Here is a 21,971-nt window from a genome sequence, read left to right on the forward strand (position 1 = left end):
GGCGGAGGGAGAAGCAGGCTCCATGCACCGGGAGCCCAACGTGGGATTCGATCCTGGGTCTCCAGGATCGCGCCCTGGGCCAAAGGCAGGCGCCAAACCGCTGCGCCACCCAGGGATCCCAAGACCCCATCTCAAACACAGTCACATGGCTGGTGAAGTCTTCAACATTTAGGGGGACACAATTCAATCCACAGCACTCTGTCATCTAGCCCCCAAAATTCACACCAGTCTCACATGTGAAATACATTCACCTCATTCCAACAGCCCCAAAGTTGACCCATCCACCAAGTCCGAGGTCTCCCTAAGTGTCATCTAAATCAGGGATGAAAAAAATAAAAAATAAAAATAAATCAGGGATGAGCGAGACTCGAGGTATGATTCATCCTGAAGCAGAGCTCCTCTCCTGCTGTGAACCTGTGAAACCAGACAAGTTACGTGCTTCCGGATCACAATGGTGGGACAGGCAGACGGTCCCATCCAAAAGGGAGAAATTGGGAAGCAAGAAGGGGTAAGAGTTTCAAGCAAGTCTGAAACAGCCAGGTAAATTCCATCTGATCTTAAGGCTCCAGGTCAATCTTCTTTAGCTCAGTGTTCTGCTCCCAGGCCCACTGGGTGGGGGGTGGGGGGCAACATCACCCCACAGCCCCCAGCAGGGGCTCCGCCCGCTCAACTCTGGGCTGGCATCCTGCACCCCCCATCAAGCCAGGAGGAAACGGTGGTGCCCCCTGGGCCTGGTGCCAGAGGGACAGCCCTGATGATCCCTAATGAATCAACTTCATGGTCACTTTTCCCTCCTCTTGAAGGACAACCATGTTGGAAGCTGGATCTCTAGTGCCCTGAACTGTGGATCCCAGAAATCAGACAGTCTTACTTCATTCCGTTTCCTCTGTCCACAGCCAGCCCGCCCCTGCCCCTGCTCCCGCCGGCAGTGCCTCTCCTGCTATAGCCTCAACTCTATTCCTGGCTCCTGTGGAGGTGGCTGATTAATTTGTGGGTAATCTTTATAGAATGATCCTCCAGCCCCGTCCTTGGTGTTTTCTCGGGAACGTGCTTCCTCACGTTTTGCAATATGGATAGGCTTCTTTGGATTTTCCAAATCTTCAAGTTCTGGTTCCCTTTTGCTGAAAAATTCTTTCAATGTCTCTCCCTCTCATCTCTCACATTTTACTATAAGCAGTAAGGAAGGACCGGGCCGCCCTTCCAACACGTTGGTCAAAAGAAATCCTCTGCTATAAATCCAAGGTTGACACTCACAAGATCTGCCTTCCACAGAGCACTAGAACACAAGTCAGCCAAATCCTTTGCTACTTTATAACAAGGATTGCCTTTCCTTCCTCTTCCGATAGCGCCTTGGTCATTTCCACCTGAGATCCTACTAGAAGCACCTCTGCTATTCATATGCTACCACATTCTACCCACCACCATGCTGTATTCTCTGCAACTTTTCCCCTTCCTAAGCTTTCTCCAGGATGGTTTTTTTTTTTAATTTTTATTTATTTATTTATGATAGTCACACAGTGAGAGAGAGAGAGGCAGAGACACAGGCAGAGGGAGAAGCAGGCTCCATGCACCAGGAGCCCGATGTGGGATTCGATCCTGGGTCTCCAGGATCGCGCCCCAGGGCAAAGGCAGGCGCCAAACCGCTGCGCCACCCAGGGATCCCACCAGGATGGTTTTTGATGTCTATATTCCTACTAACAGTCCCTTCAAGATGATTAGGATTTTTCTAGCATGTACTTCAAAAATCTTCTAGCATCTACTTATTACTGAGGTCCAAAGCCACATCCACATTTTTAGGTATTTGTTATAGCGCCACTCCTTCTTGGTACCACAATCTGTCTTTTCACAATTCTCAAAAACAAAAAAACAAAAAAACAAAAAAAACAAAAAAACAAAACCAATAGGATATATCTATATATCTATGTCTACAGATAAAGAAATTTATTATAAGGTATCAGCTTATGCAAATATAGAGACTGGCAAGTCCAGAATCTGCAGAGCTGATGTCCCAGTTCAAGTCTGAATGTTGGCAGGCTGGCACAGAAGCAGGAAGGGCCAATATCTCAGTTCCAAAGCTTTCAGGCAGGAGAATTCTTTCCTACTCTGGGGAAGGTCAGCCTTTTGTTCTATGCAGGTCTTCCACTGATTGGATGAGGCCCACCCCCTACTATGGAGGGCAATCTACTCTACTGGTCTACCAATTTATTTATTATTTTTTTAAAGATTGTATTTTTATTTATTCATGAGAGACACAGAGAGAGACAGAGACCTAGGCAGAGGGAGGATCAGGCTTCCCACAGGGAGCCTGATGTGGGACTGGATCCCAGGACTCAGGGATCACACCCTGAGCTAAAGGCAGAAGCTCAAGCACTGAGCCACCCAGGCATCCCTACTGGTCTACCAATTTAAATGTTAATTTCACTCAAACATACTTTCACAGAAACACCCAGAATAATGTTTGACCAACCATCTGGGTACTTCATGGCCCAGTCAAGTTGACACATATAATTAATCATCATTGGAACTGCACCGGAAAGTACATATAATCAAGGCTTAATGAGCATGCAGGACCAGTGTAAAGGATTAGTACCAGAGCCAACATTGTGATTTGCTGTTCACTCATTTCATACCCATTTATTATACACCTACTATAAGCATCTCAGTTATCTATTGCTATGTAACAAACTACCCCAAAACTTAGTAGCTTTAAACAGCAATAGTTTATTATTTCTCACGATTTTGTGGGTCAGGAATTTGGGCTGGGCTCAGCTGGGTGGTTCTTTTCCAGCACACTCATTCAAATAGGCTAGGCTAGAAAGTTCCAGAAGACCCACTAAAGAGTCTGGTGCCTCAGCTCCTCCACAAGGCTGCTTTCTCTTCAAGTGATGTCCCATCATTTATGCGACATGTCTACCCATGCTTCTTTACAGCCTGGTGGGTAACTTCCCCAAGAGTGTTCCAAGAGAACAAGCCTCCAAAGAGTAGAAGCACTTGACAGATCTATGCCTGCATTGTGCTTCTCATGTCACATGGGCCAAAGCAAGTCACATGCCGAGCCCACATGTGGAGAGGCTCCCAGTGTAACAGTCTACCAACATGTGAGAGGACATTGATCCTGACTCTTGTCCTCAAAGATCTCGCCATCCATCACAGCATATTGTGATGAGTGAGCATGAATTCCTGGCATCTCTGAATAGAGCATCCCATCTTGTAAAGGTGGATTATCATATGATAAGTGCATTCATAGTTTTACCACTTCATACACATTTTCTTCTCCAAATACATTTTAAAGGAAAATACTGCTAGTTTTGTACGTTTGTGGGAGGAGGCTTTATTACATTCCATGACACACTAATGTTGCTAGAAGATAGTTTGGGAAATGCTGGCCTGGTGACTCCTAGTAGGGGGGCCCACAGACACAGGTAGGGGGCCCATGGTGGAGAGGAGATGGCTTGTCTCAGAGGCTAGAAGGCCCAGGTTTTCTGTGGGACCATCTGTTTCACATCTATGGCCATGAGTGATGGAAGGAGGTCAGAGAGCATCGTTCCCATACGACTCAAGTACAGGCTGGGACACATGTCAGGTGACCCCAGCATGTCGCACTGTACCACTCTGTGCCCTCACTACACCTGGCACCAGAGGGGGTCACACGTTTCACACACTGAACAACACCCATCCTATCACATGTGGCCTCACTTCAGAATGACTGAAACATCAGGTGGCAGCTCTCAAGAGCTTGAAAGTTCCATTGCAGAGCCCAGTCTCTGAAGCATGGTGTGTAAGTGAGGTCCCCAGCACCGACCAGAGAAAGCAGGGCCGTTGGCTAGTGGACCGAAGTTGCTCAGAGAAGACTTGTTCAGGTTGTCTGCAACAGAAGCCCCAGAGGCTTCTAGGAGATTCCAGTGTATTCGGTTGGAAGGAAGCCCAGGAATCTGCAATCTTAGCCTCCACCGTGGGTCACAGGGTGCTGGTCCCTCACAGATTTAGAGTTGCCATGTGGTTATTTCTGAAAAGTCCCCACGGAGTGGGGGCAGGAGAGATCCACTAACCCAGAAATGGGGCCCTGGCTGATGTCTGCTGCAGGCAGGACACAGGTGGCCAGCAGCCAGAGATTCAAGCAGCTTCATACGCCAAATGGATTTTTTTATTTTCAGACTCTGGAGATATATATACTTCTCTTGCAAGTTCAGAGACAACTTGCCTCTACAGGTTTCCTTCTCAGAACAATCCCCAGAGATTAAATCTGTTTTGAGTTGTATTTGAAAAAAAAAAAAAAAAAAAGAGGAAATTGGATCCTGGTTCTGGGTGGGGGAGAGGGGGCTGGGAAGGAGGAGGGAAGTTCAGAAAGAAGGCAAAAGGCACAGATTTCCAGAAAGTTCCTCATGCTTCCCCTTCCCCCCAGTCCTGTATTTTTTTCCTATGCACTCCTACCCCATCAAGACAAAACCCATCTCTGGCTTAGACACACCCTCCTCCTTCCAGGCCTCACTCCAAAGGTGCCCACAGCTTGTCTCAGAACTAGGGCCCAATGAAGTCAAGTCACACAGAAAAAGACAAACACACTGGATGGTCTCACTTATGGGTGGAATCTTTAAGAAACAACAACAACAAAAGCCCACCAGAACTCATAGGAACATGGGACAGACTGTGGTTACCAGAGGCAGGGGTGGGGTCAGGGGAGGATTGGGGGAAGGTGGTCAAGAGGTACAAACTTCCAGTTACAAAATAAGTAAGTCCTGGGGATCTAAAGTACAGCATGGTAATTATAGTTACCACTACCATATTGTGTATTTGTTTGTTTGTTTGTTTTTTTAAGATTTTGTTTATTTATTCATGAGAGACACAGAGAGAGAAGCAGAGATACAGGCAGAAGGAGAAGCAGGCTCCTTGAGGAAAGCCCAATGCAGGACTTGATCCCCAGACCCCCCAGATCATGCCCTGAGCCAAAGGCAGATGCTCAACCACTGAGCCACCTAGGTGTCCCCATATTGTGTATTTGGAAGTTACTAAGAGGGGCGCCTGGGTGGCTCAGTTGGTTGAGCATTGCCTTCAGCTCAGGGCATGATCCTGGGGTCCTGGGATGGAACCTGGTCCTGGGATCAAGCCCTGAATTGGGCTCCCTGCTCACGCTCAGGGGGAGTCTGCCTCTCCCTCTCCTTCTGCCCTTCCCCCTTTCTCTCTCTCTCTCTCTCTCTCTCTCTCTCTCAAATAAATAAATAAATAATATCTTTAGGGGAAAAAAAGTTCTAAGATAGTAATTCTCAAAATTTCTCACCACACGGAGCACCTGGGTGGCTCAGAGGTTGTGTGTCTACGTTTGGCTCAGGGCGTGATCCCGGGGTCCCGGTATCGAGTCCCACATCGGGCTCCCTGCATGGAGCCTGCTTCTCCCTCTGCCTGTGTCTCTGCCTCTCTCATGAATGAATGGATGGGATCTTTAAAAAAAAAAAAAAAAACTTTAAAAATTCTCGATTGTCACCACAAGAAAAAAAATGTGTACCTATGTAAGTGATGGATGTTAACTAAACCCATTATAATAATCATTTTTGCAATATATCCATATATCAAATCATTGTGTAACCTTAAACTTCGACATTATGAAACTAATACAATTATATCTGACTAAAACTGAAGAAAAGAAAAATAAAAAAAGAAAAGCGTCGATTCACGGGGAGTTCAGGATTAATCCTAGTGTCAAATATGTGGAATGCAGATATTCTGGCTCGGTTCAGCCTTTAACAATCTGTCAGACTGGGGCTTGAGTTGATATCCTATAAGAAGGCATTCTTTATGAATTCCAAACTGTCCTCATTATAATGTCCTAATTCCTCGGACAATATTCTTATCAAGTTGCTCATGGTACTTTCACATCTGCATTTGTGTTTGTATTGTGTGAGTCCTTCCCACACATTAAAAAAAAAAAAAAAAAAAGGACCAGGGCCTCCAGCTCCCCAGGTCACCAGCTCTGCCTGCGGCCCTCCCCTCCAGGCCTTCTCTACAGACCCCAGACCCCAGGCCCCAGGGCCCCCCGTCTGACCACACACTCCACTCTATCGGGGGAGGAAGTCAGAAGGTAACACTAACCCAAGAGTTACAAAGTGGCTCAGGCAGTGTGGATGGGAGCACTCTCGGGGGTCTTCCCAGGGGGTCCCGTGGCAGACACAACCTCACAACCTCAGGAAATGTTCATCACATTTCCACCTGCTTTCTCCCCATTCTGACGCTGGCATCTCTACAGGCATTCCTTTAGCTCCTCCAGCTCCAGTCCTCTGACCTGTGAATGGGCATATTAACTAACAGTTGCTACCTGCCAGGTGGCTCAGGGGTTGAATACGATGGTCTCAGCAAAGCACAGAGCACAGTCCCTGGGGGATAGCTGGTGCTCCATGAGCGCTGGCAGTTGTGACGTGGTTACCACTGCCATCATTTAACATTACCCTTTGGGGTAACATCCAGGGTAACATTCCAGAATCCAGCCATCAGGTAATCTATATTGCTTTAGCCAGGCATGAAAAACAAAAGTCACTGGGAACATGTTCAAGGTTGGTTTTTTTGCTTTTTGCTTTTTTTTTTTTTTTTTTTTTTTTTAGCAGCAGCTTGAGGAGGCACAGTTGGGAGAAAGTTTAGCAGAACTGCCTCAGACATTTGGGGTTCAGGATGAGCACCCAGGTGTAGGATGGCTGGGGCTGCAGCTGAAATTGGCTATGTCCCCACTGTCCTCAGCCAGGGCTTATAATTTGTGCTCAGTGGGAAGGGTGTGTGGTGCATGTTGTGTGTCCTCTGGGTGAGGGTGCCGGGTGTGCTAAGTGCAACAATTTCATCGTGAAAAGTACTGAGGGGGTGCTGTCTGGCTGAGAGGTTTCAAGTTAGGTTTGGTTCCTGCTTGTTCTCATCAAAAATCAAGCCTTTCCCCAATAGGTTTGGATCCCAGTGAGGCAGGTCTGTGAACTCCAAGGAGAGACTTGCTCAGAATGCCCTCTCTCCCCACTAACCAGAGACCTAGAGACCCTATAGGGTTAAAGGGGCTGGAAGGGCTGGCCACTGCTGCTCCCTGTTGAGGACATAAGGCCCCTCCCCGTGCAAGAGCTCTTCAGAAGAGGAAAGCTGCCTCTGCTCAACCTCCAAGGGCTCTGGGTCACCCAAGCCCACCCAGGGAGGGCACAGAGAAGGAACCCAAAGAGCCTCTAGAGAGGGCTGTCAGGGTAACATCTTGGGACATTCTTAACCCCAAGCAAAGTGGGGGGCACCCTTCCCAGCCTCCACCTCTGCATGGGGGCCTGGCTAACAGCTGTTCCCAGCTGAAGGCTCCACAGGGCCCCCACCCAGTCGGTTCCCAGGGGACATGGAGCAGCTTTGATGAAGCCTATCAAAGCATTCTTGTTCTTACAGCTGTTTCCTGGGAGGGCAATTAGAGCCACAATAACCCCCACATCTGTTCAAGGGGCTGATGGCTGGCATGGGGAAAAGGATGCATGCATAGCTGAGAGGCATGGTTTAGGACCTTTGACCATTAGGACTGAGAGGGAACATCCATCCCCATTTTACAGATGACTAAGCTGAGGCCAAGCTCCCCCCTGCTTCCAAAGGGTTCCCCTACACAGCACCCACTTCCCCATTGGGTCCTCTAGATAAGCCTGGCCCCTCTTCCTCTGGCTAAGGTCAGCCTCCACTTACACAAGACTTGACCAAGCATTGGGGGCCGTACAGTTGGACTGGAAAGTAGAGGGGAGGCAGCTCTGTCCCCTTCTCCTGCATGAACCATTACCCCCTTCTTGACCACTATTTTAATACCCAATCTGTGAATTCATTTAAATCAGGATTTCTCAACCTCGACACTATTGACATTTTAGGCTAGGTATTTCTTTGTCGTGGGGCTGTTCTGGGCATTGTAGGATAGTTTGCAGGTCTCTACCCACTAGATGCCAGTGGCACCCTGCTCCAGTCACGACAACCAGAATTATCTCCAGACATTGCCAAATGTCCCCTGGGGGCAAACCCTGCCCAGTTGGGAACCACTGATTTATGTGGACTTAAAGAAGCATATATGGTCTTGCCAGTGGTACAGGGAAAGAGGTGACATGGATGAGGCCTGGAGCTCCTACGGGGCAGATAGAATAACACATGTACCCAGGACAAAGCAAATCGTGCAAAAGATTGACATGGGAGAAAAATCGCTGAGGCTGGGATCCATCCAGGAAGACTTTCCGGGAGAAGGAATGTGATCTCGGCCTTTTAAAGGCAGTCTGGGAAGATCACAGTTTGAAGGAAAAGTCTCAAAAACAGTGAGCAGAGCCCAGGGTGGGGAACAGCAGAGGCTTTCCAGGGAGAGGTGGCCACAGCTGGTTGGCTCTCAATCTAGAGGACTTACGGAGGGCTGCCTTCGTCCAGAGTAGGCCCTGGAGGCGCCACAGGGAAGATGCTGGCGAGGACCCGCAGGGCAGATGGGGGAGACAGTGGCGTGTCTGAGCTCCTGGGGGTCAGTGAGGGGCTTGCTTCTCCCTGAATCACCAGCCCCCATCACAGCATCAGGCTAAAGAAATGCTGAGGGAGCTGCTGCGCTGGGGAGATAAGGGCTGGGGAGAAGGAAGGAGGCCTGGGCTCTGAGGTCCAGGAGGGCTGTATCTGGATGGTGAGGGTGCTGAGGAGGGGTCCGGGCCGAGTGCAAGCAGGGGACCTGCCCGCCCCCTCCCCTTCCCTTCCCAGTGTCTGCCCTCGCCTAATGTCTCCTTAGAGGGTCCCTGGTTGGGTGGAGGGGGGCCGCGGTAGCCCGAATCAAGGGCTAGCTGCAGGGCTTGGAGCACACCGTTCCTGCTTCCCTTTTTTTTTTTTTTTTAAGATTTTATTTATTTATTCATGACAGACCCAGAGAGAGAGGCAGAGACACAGGCAGAGAGAGAAGCAGGCTCCAGGCAGGGAGCCCGACGTGGGACTCGATCCCGGGAAGGCAGGAGCTAAACCACTAAGCCACCCAGGAGTCCCCATACCTGCTTCCTGCCGGGCTGCAGAGCTTTCTCTCCCAAAGAGATTTCCGTGGCTTTACGGGAGAAGCATGGTGACCCCATTGGCCTAGGAAGGAAGCTCCCATCTCAGACAGAGGTGCTGGCTCCCACCCCTGTCTGGGCTTCCTGAGCCACCGGGGCACGCCCCCCCTCACATTGGGCTCCCAAGGGCAGGGCCCCACTTTCCCGGTGGTCACGCTAGGGGAAAGTGAAGCGTGGGGCTGGTGCTGCCCGCAGGGAGCTTCTGGGACGACTCGCCAGCAGGGGGCACTGTGGACTCGGCCCAGGGTTTGGCCTCAGCCAGGCTGGCCGCCGGGCCTGCAGCAGGGGCCCCAGCTCCTCCTGGCTTCTCCCTTCCTCCAGATGAAGGAGAAGGGATTACTCTGCCCAGTTTGCAGATGAGAATGTTGAGTCGTATAGATGCAAAGAAGACTGCAAGGGGCAGCAGCAGGGCGGACTGGACTGTCGTGGCTTTGGAGCCAGAAAACCCAGCGCATTAGCCTGCCGGTTCAGCATCGCATTCCCTGTGTGGTTGGGGACAGACTCCGGGACCAGGGAACCGCAGGCCAGGAGGGGAGTGCGGCCGAGGACAGTTCTGACACGAGCATCACAGCCGGGTGTGGACAGCCCTGAGCCGGGCGTGGGAGGGGCTGTCCTGGGAGGAGCGGTGGGCAAGAGGGGACCCACCCGACAGCCTTGCCCAAGACATTGTCCCGGCCGGGCGAGCAGACAGCCAGAAAGGGGGTGAACAGAGAGGTGTCAGAGGAGACCAAGGGGCTGAGCTGAAGAACTCCACGGAAGGGACGAGAAGGCTGAGATGTCAGCACTTTCCCCCGGTCCTGGAGATTAGCAACAGCAGTGGAGACCATGGGCGCCGTTTGCTACACTGCTGTGGTGTGCAGGCGCTGGTGCAAGCCCTGGGCTGGCTCAGTGACCCATCCTGAGGAGCAGGTAATGGTGTCAGACCATCTGATAGAAAGGGGAAGGAAAGGGGCACCTGGGTGGCTCCGTGGTTGAGCATCTGCCTTTGGCTCAGGTCGTGATCCCTGGGGTCCTGAGATCGAGTCCCTCACCGGGCTCCCTGTGAGGAGCCTGCTTCTCCCTCTGCCTATGTCTCTGCCTATGTCTCTGCCTCTCTCAAGAATAAATAAAATCTTAAAAAAAAAAAAAAAAAAAAAGGAAAGGAAAGTTCAGAGATAAATAACTTGTCTGGGGTCCCCAAGGGGAAGGGGATGACACTGAATACTACCCAGGCCTGCCTGACAAGTGCCCACTGCTCCCTTGGTGGAATCAGGGTCTAGGAGGAGAGAGGATGGAGATGAGTCTACAGCTGGAGAAGCACCACAGGGCAGTGCGCACTCAGTATGCAATGAAGTGTAGAGCCGGCCCTGAGGAAGGAGCAACACACACAGACATACCCAGCCTGAGAGGCTTCTTGGAGAAGGAGATTACTGTCTAGGCTGACAGGAGGGGAAGGGCATTCTCAGCTGCCTGAGCAAACCTAAGAGAGCAGCTTCAGCCTAGCTGTTGCCAACATGCCCATGGTCTGTCCCCATCCCGCCGTGCTGGGCCGTAAGGCCAGAGAGGCTGGCAGGAGCCACTGGGAGGAGAGGGTCCCACTGCATCTGCAGAGAGTCCCTGGCAGCCGGGTGGAGGATGGCCCAGCAGGTGTGATTGGTTCTACTGGCTGTTCTTGAATAAAGAGATGAGTATCTAAGTTATTACAGAAATGAGGGCGGGGGGTGAGAGAGGATAAAAACTCAAGATATCAAAGTGTTAGAATCCACTAGATGAGATGGCTAATCAGATGTGGTGGACAGAAGGCAGTGGTCAAGGATGACTCAGCCTCCGGCTTGCGTGATGGGGAGTCTTACCATGAACTGCGATCTAGCACCTATGTGCAGGGAGGGGCTGCTGAGAAAGACAAGTTGTCTGGGATAAATGAGTTTGAGGTCTGGGTGGGCTAGCTATGTAAGTGGAGGTGAGCTTCGGGCTCAGGAGGAAAGGGATTCAAAGGACAGCCAGAATCAGGATGTCCTCTCCAACTAAAGAAAGCAGTCAGGGTTGACTAGAATTTGAGCTCAGTCTGTGGCCTAGGAGGGAAGGACTACAGCAGAACACACTAGACTACACTGAGGACCCTGTGTTCTCAAACTTGAAAAAAGGGTCCGGAAAAAAAAGAAAAGAAAAGAGAAAGAAAAGAAAAGAAGAAAAGAAAAGAAAAGAAAAGAAAAGAAAAGAAAAGAAAAGAAAAGAAAAGAAAAGAAAAGAAAAGAAAAGAAAAGAAAAAGGATCCAGGAGTCTGAGCAGACCACAAGCTAAGTGTTCAACACTGTGCCCATCACTCTCCAGGTGTGCACCTCCCTGACAGCATTAATAAGAACTCAAGGGGCACCTGGGTGGCTCAGATGGTTGAGTGTCTGCCTTTGGCTGGGGGTCATGATCTCAGGGTCCTGAGATCGAGCCCCATATTGGGCTCCCAGCTCAGTGGGGAATCCGCTTCTCCCTCTGCCTCTCCTCCTGTTTGTTCTCTCTCCATATCTTTCTTTCTCAAGTGAATAAATAAGTTTAAAAATCTTAAAAAAAAAAAAAAGAAAAGAAAAGAAAAGAAAAGAACTCAATTCAGGGCTTACGGGGAACCTAAAAACATCCAAGAGCAGATGGAGTCAACTGATTTAATGTTCTTAAATTGCTGAGGTGTGGCCTAAAAGTCTGCCTGACTCCTTTTCCCTTCCCTGCAGAACCCTCCACCCCCACCGGCCACTTGGCTGGCTAGTGAACACTGCTGAGCACTTTCACGTTAATTATCTCACTGGGTCCTCAATGGTTTCCCCCATTTGACAGGTGGGGAGACAGAAGCCCAATGAGACTGGGGTGTGTGGGGCTGAGCGCAGGCTTGCTCCTCCAGGCCTCTCCCTGGGTTCACTCCCTTCTTCCCTGGAACAGCATTCTACAACGTTCCAGGATGCTGAGGCAGCCAGTGTCTGGGTGCAGGGGGGCCGGGCAGACTCTTGGCTTTCTGGCCGCCGGGGTGAGTGGGGGAGAAGTAGCCGTGGCTCCAGGATGCTATCTACTCTCAGGATCTGCTCATTAGCTGCTGGGGGTAATAGGAGTGACCTCAGTGGTGGGTTTTGGGGTTTTTTGCTTGTTTGTTTTTTTTCTTTTCCCTTCTAAGAACAATTCATTTTGGTCAAATAGCTAGCATAAAAGTGACTGGTGTTGAGCAACCTCCCCTCCCCCGGCCCTGGCCTCAAGTAGTGATATTTGAGGCACTGTCTCCTGGGGCCACAAGCCCTTGTTGCTTGGGCAGTTCAAAGCCTTGGCTCTCCTACCCCACCCACTTCCCTTCACTGCCTCCCTCCCTCGCTCGCTGGCTTGCTCACCAAGCTTGGGCAGCCTCCCACCAAGGACTGAGGTCCTGCCCCTGTGGCCTGAGCCGAGATCCTCCTGTACCTCTCAAACTCACCCCTCTACTAGCCACCTCGGATGGCAGGCGGGGGCCGGAGTAGGACGGTGTGGGCAGGGGACCCTTCCCTTCTCACCCGTCCTGGAGGCAGAGAAGACCAGGGTGAGGCTGACACGGAGCAGCACATGTCTCTGGTCGTCCCTGCCACTGCTCTGCCAATTCCAGGGCACCTCCCACGTGCCACTGACCACAGGGCCGCACTGAGAAGGCGGACAAGGCAAGGGGAGGCCAGAGGGGACGGTAGGCTGTGGAGGGGGAGGCCAGGCTGAGGCTCCCAGGAGGCAGCCCCCGGGGGTGGGATTGGGGGAGCAGGAAGGAAGGAGCTGGGGCCTCTGAGGGAGCTGGGTCCCAGGGCAGAGTGGCTGGATGGGGAGCTGGGGGGAAGGCCAGCAGGGCACCCCAGTCAGAGCCTGGGAGAGCCTGGGAACCCAAAGGCCCATCACAGAGGCTGGGAGGCAGATAGGCCTGCCTGAGACAGAACTTAGAAACACGTGCCTGAGCCAGCAGAGCGCCGGACTTGGGGACCGCACCCCGAGGATGCAGACTCCAGACAGCATTTCCTGGGAGGTAAACTGAGGCCCATGTCCAGTAAGTCAAGAAACTCAGCCAAGCACCTTGAGGCTAACGGCCAAGTGACTGAGGGCCCCAATTTACCTGCCCTGGTAGCTTCTGGCAAGAGACCTCCACCGCCTCCCTTCCAGGACATGCCAGCCTGCAGGCTGCTGTGCCGAGAAGGAGAAGACCAGGCGGTGGTGATGTCAACCAGGGAATTAAGTAAGCAGAGGAGCCGATAACATCACCCCGCAAGGCTTGCTGTGGGCAAGGTGACTCATCAAAGATGGGGCCCCACAATCACAGGGTGATTGTTGTTGTGCCCAGTCCGTAGGATGGGGGAGGAAGAAGGGGGCCGGGACAGGCTCTTCAGCGAGTCCTCTGCTCAGTGGAGAAGCCCCAGAACACAGTGTCCTCTGCCTTCAAAGCTCACAGCTGGCTCAGGAAACAGCCCTCCCTCCCACTGTTGTGATAATCTGTCTACAGCGTTTGGTGTGTGTTTGTGGGGTGCACTGGGGTGGTTTCCCCACCCCCATCCCACTGGGTGCTCCAGGTACCGGAGATCACTAACAGCACAACTGTGGACCACCGTCTGGGGAGGCAGTGCCACCGGATGGCAGACCGCTAACCGCGACCACGTGGCGTCCTCGTGGTGGGTACAGCCTGTTCTCCCGCTGCGGGCCCCTGTAGAGCTGCCTCGACCCATAACTCCCCCACCCCCTTGGGTCTGCTGCTGAGGAGGCCAAAACTTTGTTCTTCCCATCCCCAGGGTCGTCAGGTACGGTTGTCCAAGTTGAGAAGTGAACTAGAGGGATCACCGCTTACTGTGTGCCAGACCTCATGTCTGTACGTGCTGGCCCTGCCCCTTCTCTTTTCTAAATTACTTCTCACTCCCCTCTTCCACCTAGAATTATCTATTTAGTTTGCCCTTAATAAGCTCATCTTCACACCAAACTTTCCCCCATAAAGCAGAAGCTTCTTTCTTGACCATCTGACTGCATTCATTCATTCATTCCACAGAAATTGTTGAGTTTGTGCCAGGTACGGTTCTATGCCTGGGGACAAGGTAGACCCTCCCTGAGCTCATGAGCCCACATTCTAATTGGGGCAAGGGTGAGGGAACAATAGATAAATAATGTGATGCATAAAACTGCAAGTGACAGTAAGTGCCATGAAGAAAAATAAAGCCAGGCCAGGAGATGGAGGATGATAGGATTCTACTTCAGCGAGAACTGTCCAGAAAGCCTTATCTAAGGAGTTGGCTTCTGAGTGGAGACCTGGAGGCAATAAAGGAAGAAAGCTTCCTGGCAGAGGCCCTCCTGCCAGGCATCCCATGCCAAAAGAAAGTTCCCTAATCCTGCCTGGTCCTGCCAGGAGCCTGGGGCACCGCCAAAGGCACTCACTTCCCAGCTCTGGGTGTCCATTTCCTCCTTGACAAACAAGACACCTGGCTCCACTGGCTCTCCAAGGGCTCCTCCAGCATGAAGTCACTCACCTGGAGACATAAGGAACTTCATGACAGGAGCCTGCCTTGGAAGGCCAGCTTGGTCACCTACAAGCTGTGTGACCTCAGGCAGGTCATTTAGCCTCTCTGAGCTGTTTTCCTTATCCAGAAAATATTCACCTCAGGTTATTGCGAAGGATTAAATGAGCTCGTGGATACGAATCCACCTTGTATATAGTAGGTGCTTAATAGATATCTTCTAGGGCCACACCTGAGAGATGCAAGGTGGTATGGGGAGTAAAGAGGTGCTGTTAACTGCGTGCCTTTCATTAAAGGAATCTGGAGAGGGCAATGCTGACCAGAAGCCACAAAGCCCTGCTGGCTGTCTGGCTGCATAGAGTAGCTCTGGGAGCCCCCAGGCTGGAACCCAGCCTCACAGATCGGGGGCCTGAGGGGTGGGGGCACAGGCAGGGTCATGCACTCCCCACTGACGTCAGCAGGCAAGGTGGGGTGGGGTGGGGAGCTGTGGTGTGGTGCGGGCCCTTGAACTGTCACATTGTCGTGGCCAGCTTTCAACTTCCTCTGGGGCCCAGGGTGTGCTCAGCCAGTCCTCTCTTCCTTCCTCCTTCTTTTGAGCTCTGTTTGGGGTGAGCACTGTCAGCCCTCTAGCTTCAATCATCATGCTCCCCCCCACTTGTCAGCTCCCAGGACTCCCAGTTCATTCCAGCATGAGCGCCTTCTCCAGGCCTGCCGTGAGTCTGGGTTCCTGGACCACTGCTGGGAGCCCCAGAGCAGCAGGCAGGACCCGCCAGCCTTGGCGTGCAGGCAGGAATAAGAGCTGGGCCCGACTGGCTGCCAAGGCCATGCACTCTTCATCCATGACCTGCCCTGACGTGAATGTCGTGATGGAGGAGTTTTTATACCCTCCCATGCTGGAGGGGCCTGAGGCCCTGGGAAGTAGGAACTGTGGGTGCCCGGGGAGCAGGGTCGCCAGGAGCTCCTACCACAGGAGATGGCCTGAGGCACACCCCACAAGGCGGGGGGGGGGCGGTGCTTGGAGAACAGGGGGTCCACAGTGGACCAGCCCGAGGCTGGGAGACTAGAAGATTCCTGTCCCACCGACGGCTGCAGGCTGAGGGGTGAGCCCCTTCCCCGAGCCCACCTGCGCCCGGCCCTCGGTCTCCGGCAAGCCCCTGGCGGCTCTGGAAGCCGCCGGCTCCGTCTGGGAGGCCAGCACTGGTCGCAAGGCCTGACCCAGGCTGTTCTCAGGCCCTCCTGGCTCGGAGGCAGGAAACCATCAGGGTGACAGCTAACATCGACCGACAGCCTCGCTGCACGGCAGGTGCTGGGCTAAGCACTTTGTGTAGCCCAACCTATTTCATCTTGACAACAGCCCTGCCAGGGAGGAAACGGGGGCACAGAGAGGTGAAGTGACTTGCCCGAGGTCACGCCGAGCTGACACTCAACCCGGGAGGCCTGGTGCCGGGGCAGGCCGCGCTCATCTCCGCCTTGAAGCGGGGTTCCTGGAGCAGGGAAGGCACCACCGGGGGGTCGGGCTGGAGCCGGGGGGCACCGGGAGCTGCGGCAGCCCAGCCAGCCACCGCGGGCAGCGGGCGCCCGAGCCGCAGGGGCGGCGGCTCCACCCCTCCGAGGGCAAGGGCGAGGGCGAGGGCGAGGGCGGAATGCGGCCCCCCCATGGGGATGTGGTTTTGAGGGGAGAAGGCAGAGGAGGGCACTGCTTCCCCCAGAGGACAGAACGGGCAGGTGTGGCTGGGTGGCCCTGCTGGGTGGGCACGAAGCACTAAAGGTGGCATCTCGGGTGCTGCTGGGAAGTGCTCGCAGCCTCTTCCCCTGCACCCCCCACCTGCAGCGGGGCTTGGCACAGATGGGTGCCCGGCTCCCCGGCCGGGACCTAAGAGCAGCCAGCCTGGCGGGCGCCCCCTGGCCAACTGCGTGTGCGTGTGTGCGTGCGCGTGATGTGCGTATCAGAAGGCGGGGAGAGGGGGCCTCTGCGGGTGCCAGTTTCCAGGGGAGCCCGTCCCCCACCCCCACCTGCCAAGGAAGCCGCAGAAAACAGGACACTCTGTCTCTAATCTGCACCTCTGGGGCCTCGAAACCGCAGCCACGTCAGCGGGTGGTGGGTGTTGGGGCTGCAGAGGCCGGGTGCGCAGGTGTACGCCAGCATGCATGTGCGGGGGCCCCCGGGGGGTTCCCTGGCCCAGTGCCCCCCCAGGAAGGCGGGTGGGGTGAGGGCGCCGGACCTCCCCCTGCAGCCAGGAGGGCACAGAGTCCAGCCCTCTGACCACAGGCCCCGGCCGGGAGGTGCGGGGGAAGCAGCTATTTCTCCCACAGCCTCCCTCTTCTCTCTGCAGCCCTGCCGACAAGCAGCACAAATGTCTGCGGAGCAGCGAGACCAGCCCCACGTGGATCCAGGCACTTGGGAAATATCGGGGAAGCCCAAAGAGCCCTGCCCTCCCCGGGGCCAACATTCTCCTAGGGGGACACGGTAGACAGAATGGACTGGTGTGTGGGAGGAGGCGAGGGGCCTGATGAGACGTGAGGGAGGCAGAGCTGGGTCAGGAGAGGGCACGGCCGAGTGGGCGAGGGGGCGCATGGGGCTGTGTGCATGCACACCGGTCACAGGAGTTTTCTAAAAAATTTTTTAAAGATTTTATTTATTTATTCATGAGAGACACAGAGAAAGGCAGAGACACAGGCAGAGGGAGAAGCAGGTTCACTGCGGGGGAGCTGGATGTGGACTTGATCCCAAGACCCTGGGATCACGACCTGAGCCAAAGGCAGACGCTCAACCACTGAGCCACCCAGGTGCCCACGAGCAGTAGTGTTAAATTGGGTGGACCAGGTCGGCCCCATTGGGAAGATGATAGGTTGACAAGTGCTCGGAGAGGAAGGAGCCGAGAAGGGTCTGAGGAAGAACACTGCAGACAGAGGATAGGACTCGAACAAAGGCTCCAAAGCTGGAGTGTGCCTGGCCAGGCTAGAGGGAAGGGCAGGCCAACCAGGAGGATAGACCGAAGTGACCCCATGCCTCCAGGCACCTCCTCACCTTGCTCCAAGCAAAGGTCTAATTTCCAGGGAGTTAAAGAAAAGGGATCCTCTGGTACCTGTAGGGGAGGCCTAAGGGCTCTCTTGGAGGAACCAGTGTCTGGAGAAAGGGAGGAGAAGGGAAAAGGTTGAGACTGGAAGGAGCCTATTAGTACTCAGGAGGAGGCCTGAGGTCTGGTGGCTCCTAAAGAGAGAGTGGGGGTAGGAGGCCAAGAGTGGGGCCAAGCTGCACTAGGGCCCACGGGCCTGCCTAAGTGGGGACAAGTCTCTGGGGTCCCCAGGCCCCCATCCCAACATGGGGACCTGGGAGCTCACAGAGAGAATGCAGTGTGGACTTCTATTCTCCTGCCAGGAGGCTCAGCTGACCACCCTTGGGGAGGAAGGAAGCCTGAGGGTGCAACCACTCTCTGCCCCACCTGCCTCAGCCTGCTGGAGGCCACCAGAACTGCCTGCCAGACCCTTCTGAGGTCAGTGGCCTTCTCTCCCTCCAGTAAAGAAACCTGTAGGGGAGGCAGAGGGTGGGGCCCATTGACCTCAGGAGATGTGGCTGAAAGTTGACCCAGGGTGGGGTGTGCCCCACGGCAACCCCCTGCACAGGCCCACCCTGCCCTGCAGGCTAGGAAATGGATTCCCCTCTAAAGCAGCCAGACCACCAGCAAAGGACGGGAGGCCAGCCCGTGTGTGGCTCTGACAGATGGGGCATGGAGGTCAGGAATTAGAGAAGGGAAGAGGTGGGCTTGGCCTGGGTTTTTTAGGATGGCAGCACATCTGAATGGGTAGAGGGGAGAGAGAACACCTCCACGCACTCACACGTTTGCAGACACACACACACACACACACACACACACACACACACACACCCTTCATGTGCTCATGCATGTTCAGGCCCTTAAGCCCTCACACGTGTAGGTTCTCACAGGGACTCCCACGTGCACCCTGACACGGCCAATGTAACACTCAGACCCGGGAGTCATGCACATTCACATAAGGCATGTGCACATGACAAGAGTCACACACCTACTTACACACTCATAGACATAGATTGGTTCCCCTGGGCACCAGAAATGCATGGGGTATGTCTACAAGACTTAAGGACAACAGAGGATGGAATGTGGCAGTGGGTCCCAGATGGAGATGAGAGGCCAAGTAAGAAGACCCAGAGAGGGGCACCTGGGTGACTCCGTTGGCTAAGAGACTGACTCTGGATTTCGGCTCAGGTCATGATCTCGGGGTCGTGAGATGGAGGCCTGCAGCCAGGCTCTGCGCTGGGCACAGAGCTTGCTTAAGAGTCTCTCTCTCTCTCTCTGCCCCTCCCCTTCTTTCTGCCTCTTCCCTCTCCCCCACCTAAGCATGCTCTCTCTCTCTCTCTTTCTCTCTCTAAAAGAAAATAAAAGGGCGCTGAGGAGGGCACTTGATGGGATGAGCCCTGGGTGTTGTTATACTATATGTTGGCAAATTGAATTTAATTTTTTTTAATGTAAAAAAAAAAAAAAGACCCAGAGAAGGCACGTCATAGACACACCCATACACAGACCACACACATCCCATTACGAGTCAGCCTCAGACAGATCCCACAGCCTTCCCACCTGCCCAGGAACCACTTAGCAGCTTAGCACTTTGCGCAAGTCACTCAAAAGATTTTCTCTTCCATAAAATGAAAGTTTGATAATACCTGCTTTCCGGGCAGCCCCGGTGGTGCAGCGCTGCCTGCAGCCCTGGGTGTGATCCTGGGGACCCGGGATCGAGTCCCGCATCAGGCTTCCAGCATGAAGCCTGCTTCTCCCCCCTCTGCCTGTGTCTCTGCTCTCTCTCTGAATAAATAAATAAATAAATCTTAAAAAAAAAAAAAAAACCTGCTTTCCATGCTAGGTTGATTTACTGAGAGTTGATAGGTAAATCCCATCTGCTGACCTCCAAGAAACCATTCAGAATCCAGGCACTTTTCCCACCTCTCCCTTGACCACCCTGGCCAGACCACCGGCCCCCCTCCCCCTCCCTGACTCCCCACTGCAACCCACTGAGCCCTCCTCCAAACCTGCCCCTGTGTTTTTATCTCCTGCACAGTAAGAGGCAAAAATCCTCCCAAAGGCCCTCTCCTGTGGTTCTCATCTCCAGCCACCCTGGGCCCTATCTGTTCCACAAACACCCCGGCCATCTCCTCTCAGAGTCTCTGCGCTGGCCCTTCCCTCGGCCTGGAATATCCTCATGGCTCTGCCTTCAGGATGGACTCAGAGAACCCGGCCACACACTACAGCCCCTCCTCAGCACTCCCTAGCCACTCTTAGCATCTCTCACCATCCAAAACACCACTTATTTGATAACTTTTATCTCTATCCAAATGTAAACTCCATGGACACAGGGACTTTTGTCTGTTGTATCCTCTACATCTAGGGTAGTACCTGGGTCACAGGCCTCAGGAGATACTAAACGAATGAATGGATGGATGGGATGAGATAGTAAATAGGTCAGCATTTATAAAGCCAGATCAAAGGGGAGCAGCCAATCTTGAATGCTCTATGGGCCATGTTCAGAGATGTGCAACCACAATACCCCTTTATTCTCAAATGACCCTGGGAAATAAATAGAATTCTTCTTGTACTACAGATGAGAAGCCTGAAGAGGAGAAAGGTTTTGACCAATGGTTGTTGAATTTTGCCCTCAAGAATGGCCACCAACAATCCCTCTCATCTCTGTATCAAATACTCCCTTCAAGGCTTGGCGTGAGCAAACCTGCTGCTCCACCATTTGTTTACAGAACAGCGCACACTGCTTCCGTGACATGTTTCATATACTTTTTTTTAAATTTTTATTTATTTATGATAGTCACAGAGAGAGAGAGAGAGAGGCAGAGAAACAGGCAGAGGGAGAAGCAGGCTCCATGCACCGGCAGCCCGATTCGGGATTCGATCCCGGGTCTCCAGGATCGCGCCCTGGGCCAAAGGCAGGCACCAAACCGCTGTGCCACCCAGGGATCCCCATGTTTCATATACTTGAGGGCTTTTCACATATGCATATCCAGGATGGCCTGGGCAGTTTCCCAGGTGTTCTTAAAGGAAACATAAAGATTTGACACTCTCAATTTACATGATTTCGTGGGGTTTTCTGGATCAAGCGAGTAGCAAACCATTTTAAGAGAAGAAAGGATCTATGTAGGGACAAGGAAGCAAAGAACAGGGTGGACCATGCTAACTGTACAGGTCCCCTCTGCTCATGCACATGCTCCATTGTCCCATCTGACTTCACTTCCAAAACACAACACTTTGTGGAGAACAAACCAGCTGTCCCACCGAGCCCCGCCCACATTTTGGAACTATGAGTAAATAAACATTTACTGATTTGAGCCACTGAGTTTTGTGGGGGCTTGTTACCCAGCGGCTGTTGACTGATACCATGGTGGAGATCACACGGTTAGTGTGAGACCAGACTGTGGTTGAACCCACACTGGTCTGCTTCTCGAGTCCACATTCTTCCGCGTCCCACCCAGGCTTCCTTGCAAACGTTTCATAATATAACTCCTATTTTTCTCCTTGGAGAGTTTAGAGTTGAGCTGGGGGCAAAGGTTACTTAACCGCAACAAATCAAAATTATTATTAGAGCTTGGAAGAAGCCACATCTGGACTCGATATGGGGAACAGGGAATTGGTGTGTGGGTCAGGACTGAGAACAGGCCCAGCCTCTGTCCACGGCCCAGTGGGGTGCCTGTACATCTGTTTTCCATTCTGATTCAGTAAATAAAGCCGCTTTCCTCTGCTGACCCTACAGGAAATGGGAGTCAGAAGTTCAGCTGGCCAGGAGTGGACCTCTCCTCTGATAGAAGCCCTCCCACACGCCTGGACACAATGCAGAGCACGGGGCCTCTGAGCCAACAGGGCAAGAAATTCCTAGGGCCTGCCATGGTCAAGGAATCAGATTTTCCTCATTTAACCAATGGCTGTTGTCCCTGCCATCAGCTATTAGCATATCAGATTATTATGTCAGGTGTTTATTCTTTTGATCCCATGGTTCATGTGCCAGTAAAGATGTCTTTAGTGGTCAGAAACAGAGAATTTCTATTCCGTTGGCTTAGACAATAAGGAAAGTATATTATCTCACAGAACAAAAAGTCCAGAGGAAGGGTAGCTTCAGCAGAGGTTAATCCTGTAACTCAATATCAGCATCAAGGACTCAGGCTATTTCCTCTTTTCCTTCCCCTCTGCCATTCTCAGCATATTGCCTTGTCCTTGGCTAGCTTTCCTCATGGTCACAAGATGGCTGCTGCTACGCCAGACATCACATTGTCACACAATAATGGCCATAACAGCAAAACAAAACAACAACAACAACAACAACAAACAGGAAATACTTCATCCTATGTCCCCGGTTAAGACCAGGGAAATTTTTTCCTTGAAGCTCCTAAGAGACTCTTCCTCACTGCTCGTTGGCCAGACTTGAGCCCCATCCCATG

General features: G+C 52.8%; 1 long non-coding RNA gene across 2 annotated transcripts; it reads left to right on the forward strand.

The window, feature by feature from the left end:
* Window positions 1-12,168: 12,168 nt before the first annotated feature.
* LOC112671153 (uncharacterized) lies at window positions 12,169-21,566 on the forward strand. 2 transcript variants are annotated; one of them, XR_007413594.1, is made up of 5 exons: window positions 12,169-13,289; window positions 13,571-13,669; window positions 16,834-16,967; window positions 17,880-17,994; window positions 21,290-21,566. It is a non-coding gene; the product is annotated as an uncharacterized LOC112671153 (long non-coding RNA). The 2 variants fall into 2 exon arrangements; XR_004803037.2 differs by having other exon boundaries at window positions 12,177-13,669.
* The last annotated feature ends 405 nt before the right edge of the window (window positions 21,567-21,971 follow it).

Source organism: Canis lupus, chromosome 10 (assembly GCF_003254725.2).
Source record: "Canis lupus dingo isolate Sandy chromosome 10, ASM325472v2, whole genome shotgun sequence".
NCBI classification, from domain to species: Eukaryota; Metazoa; Chordata; class Mammalia; order Carnivora; family Canidae; genus Canis; species Canis lupus.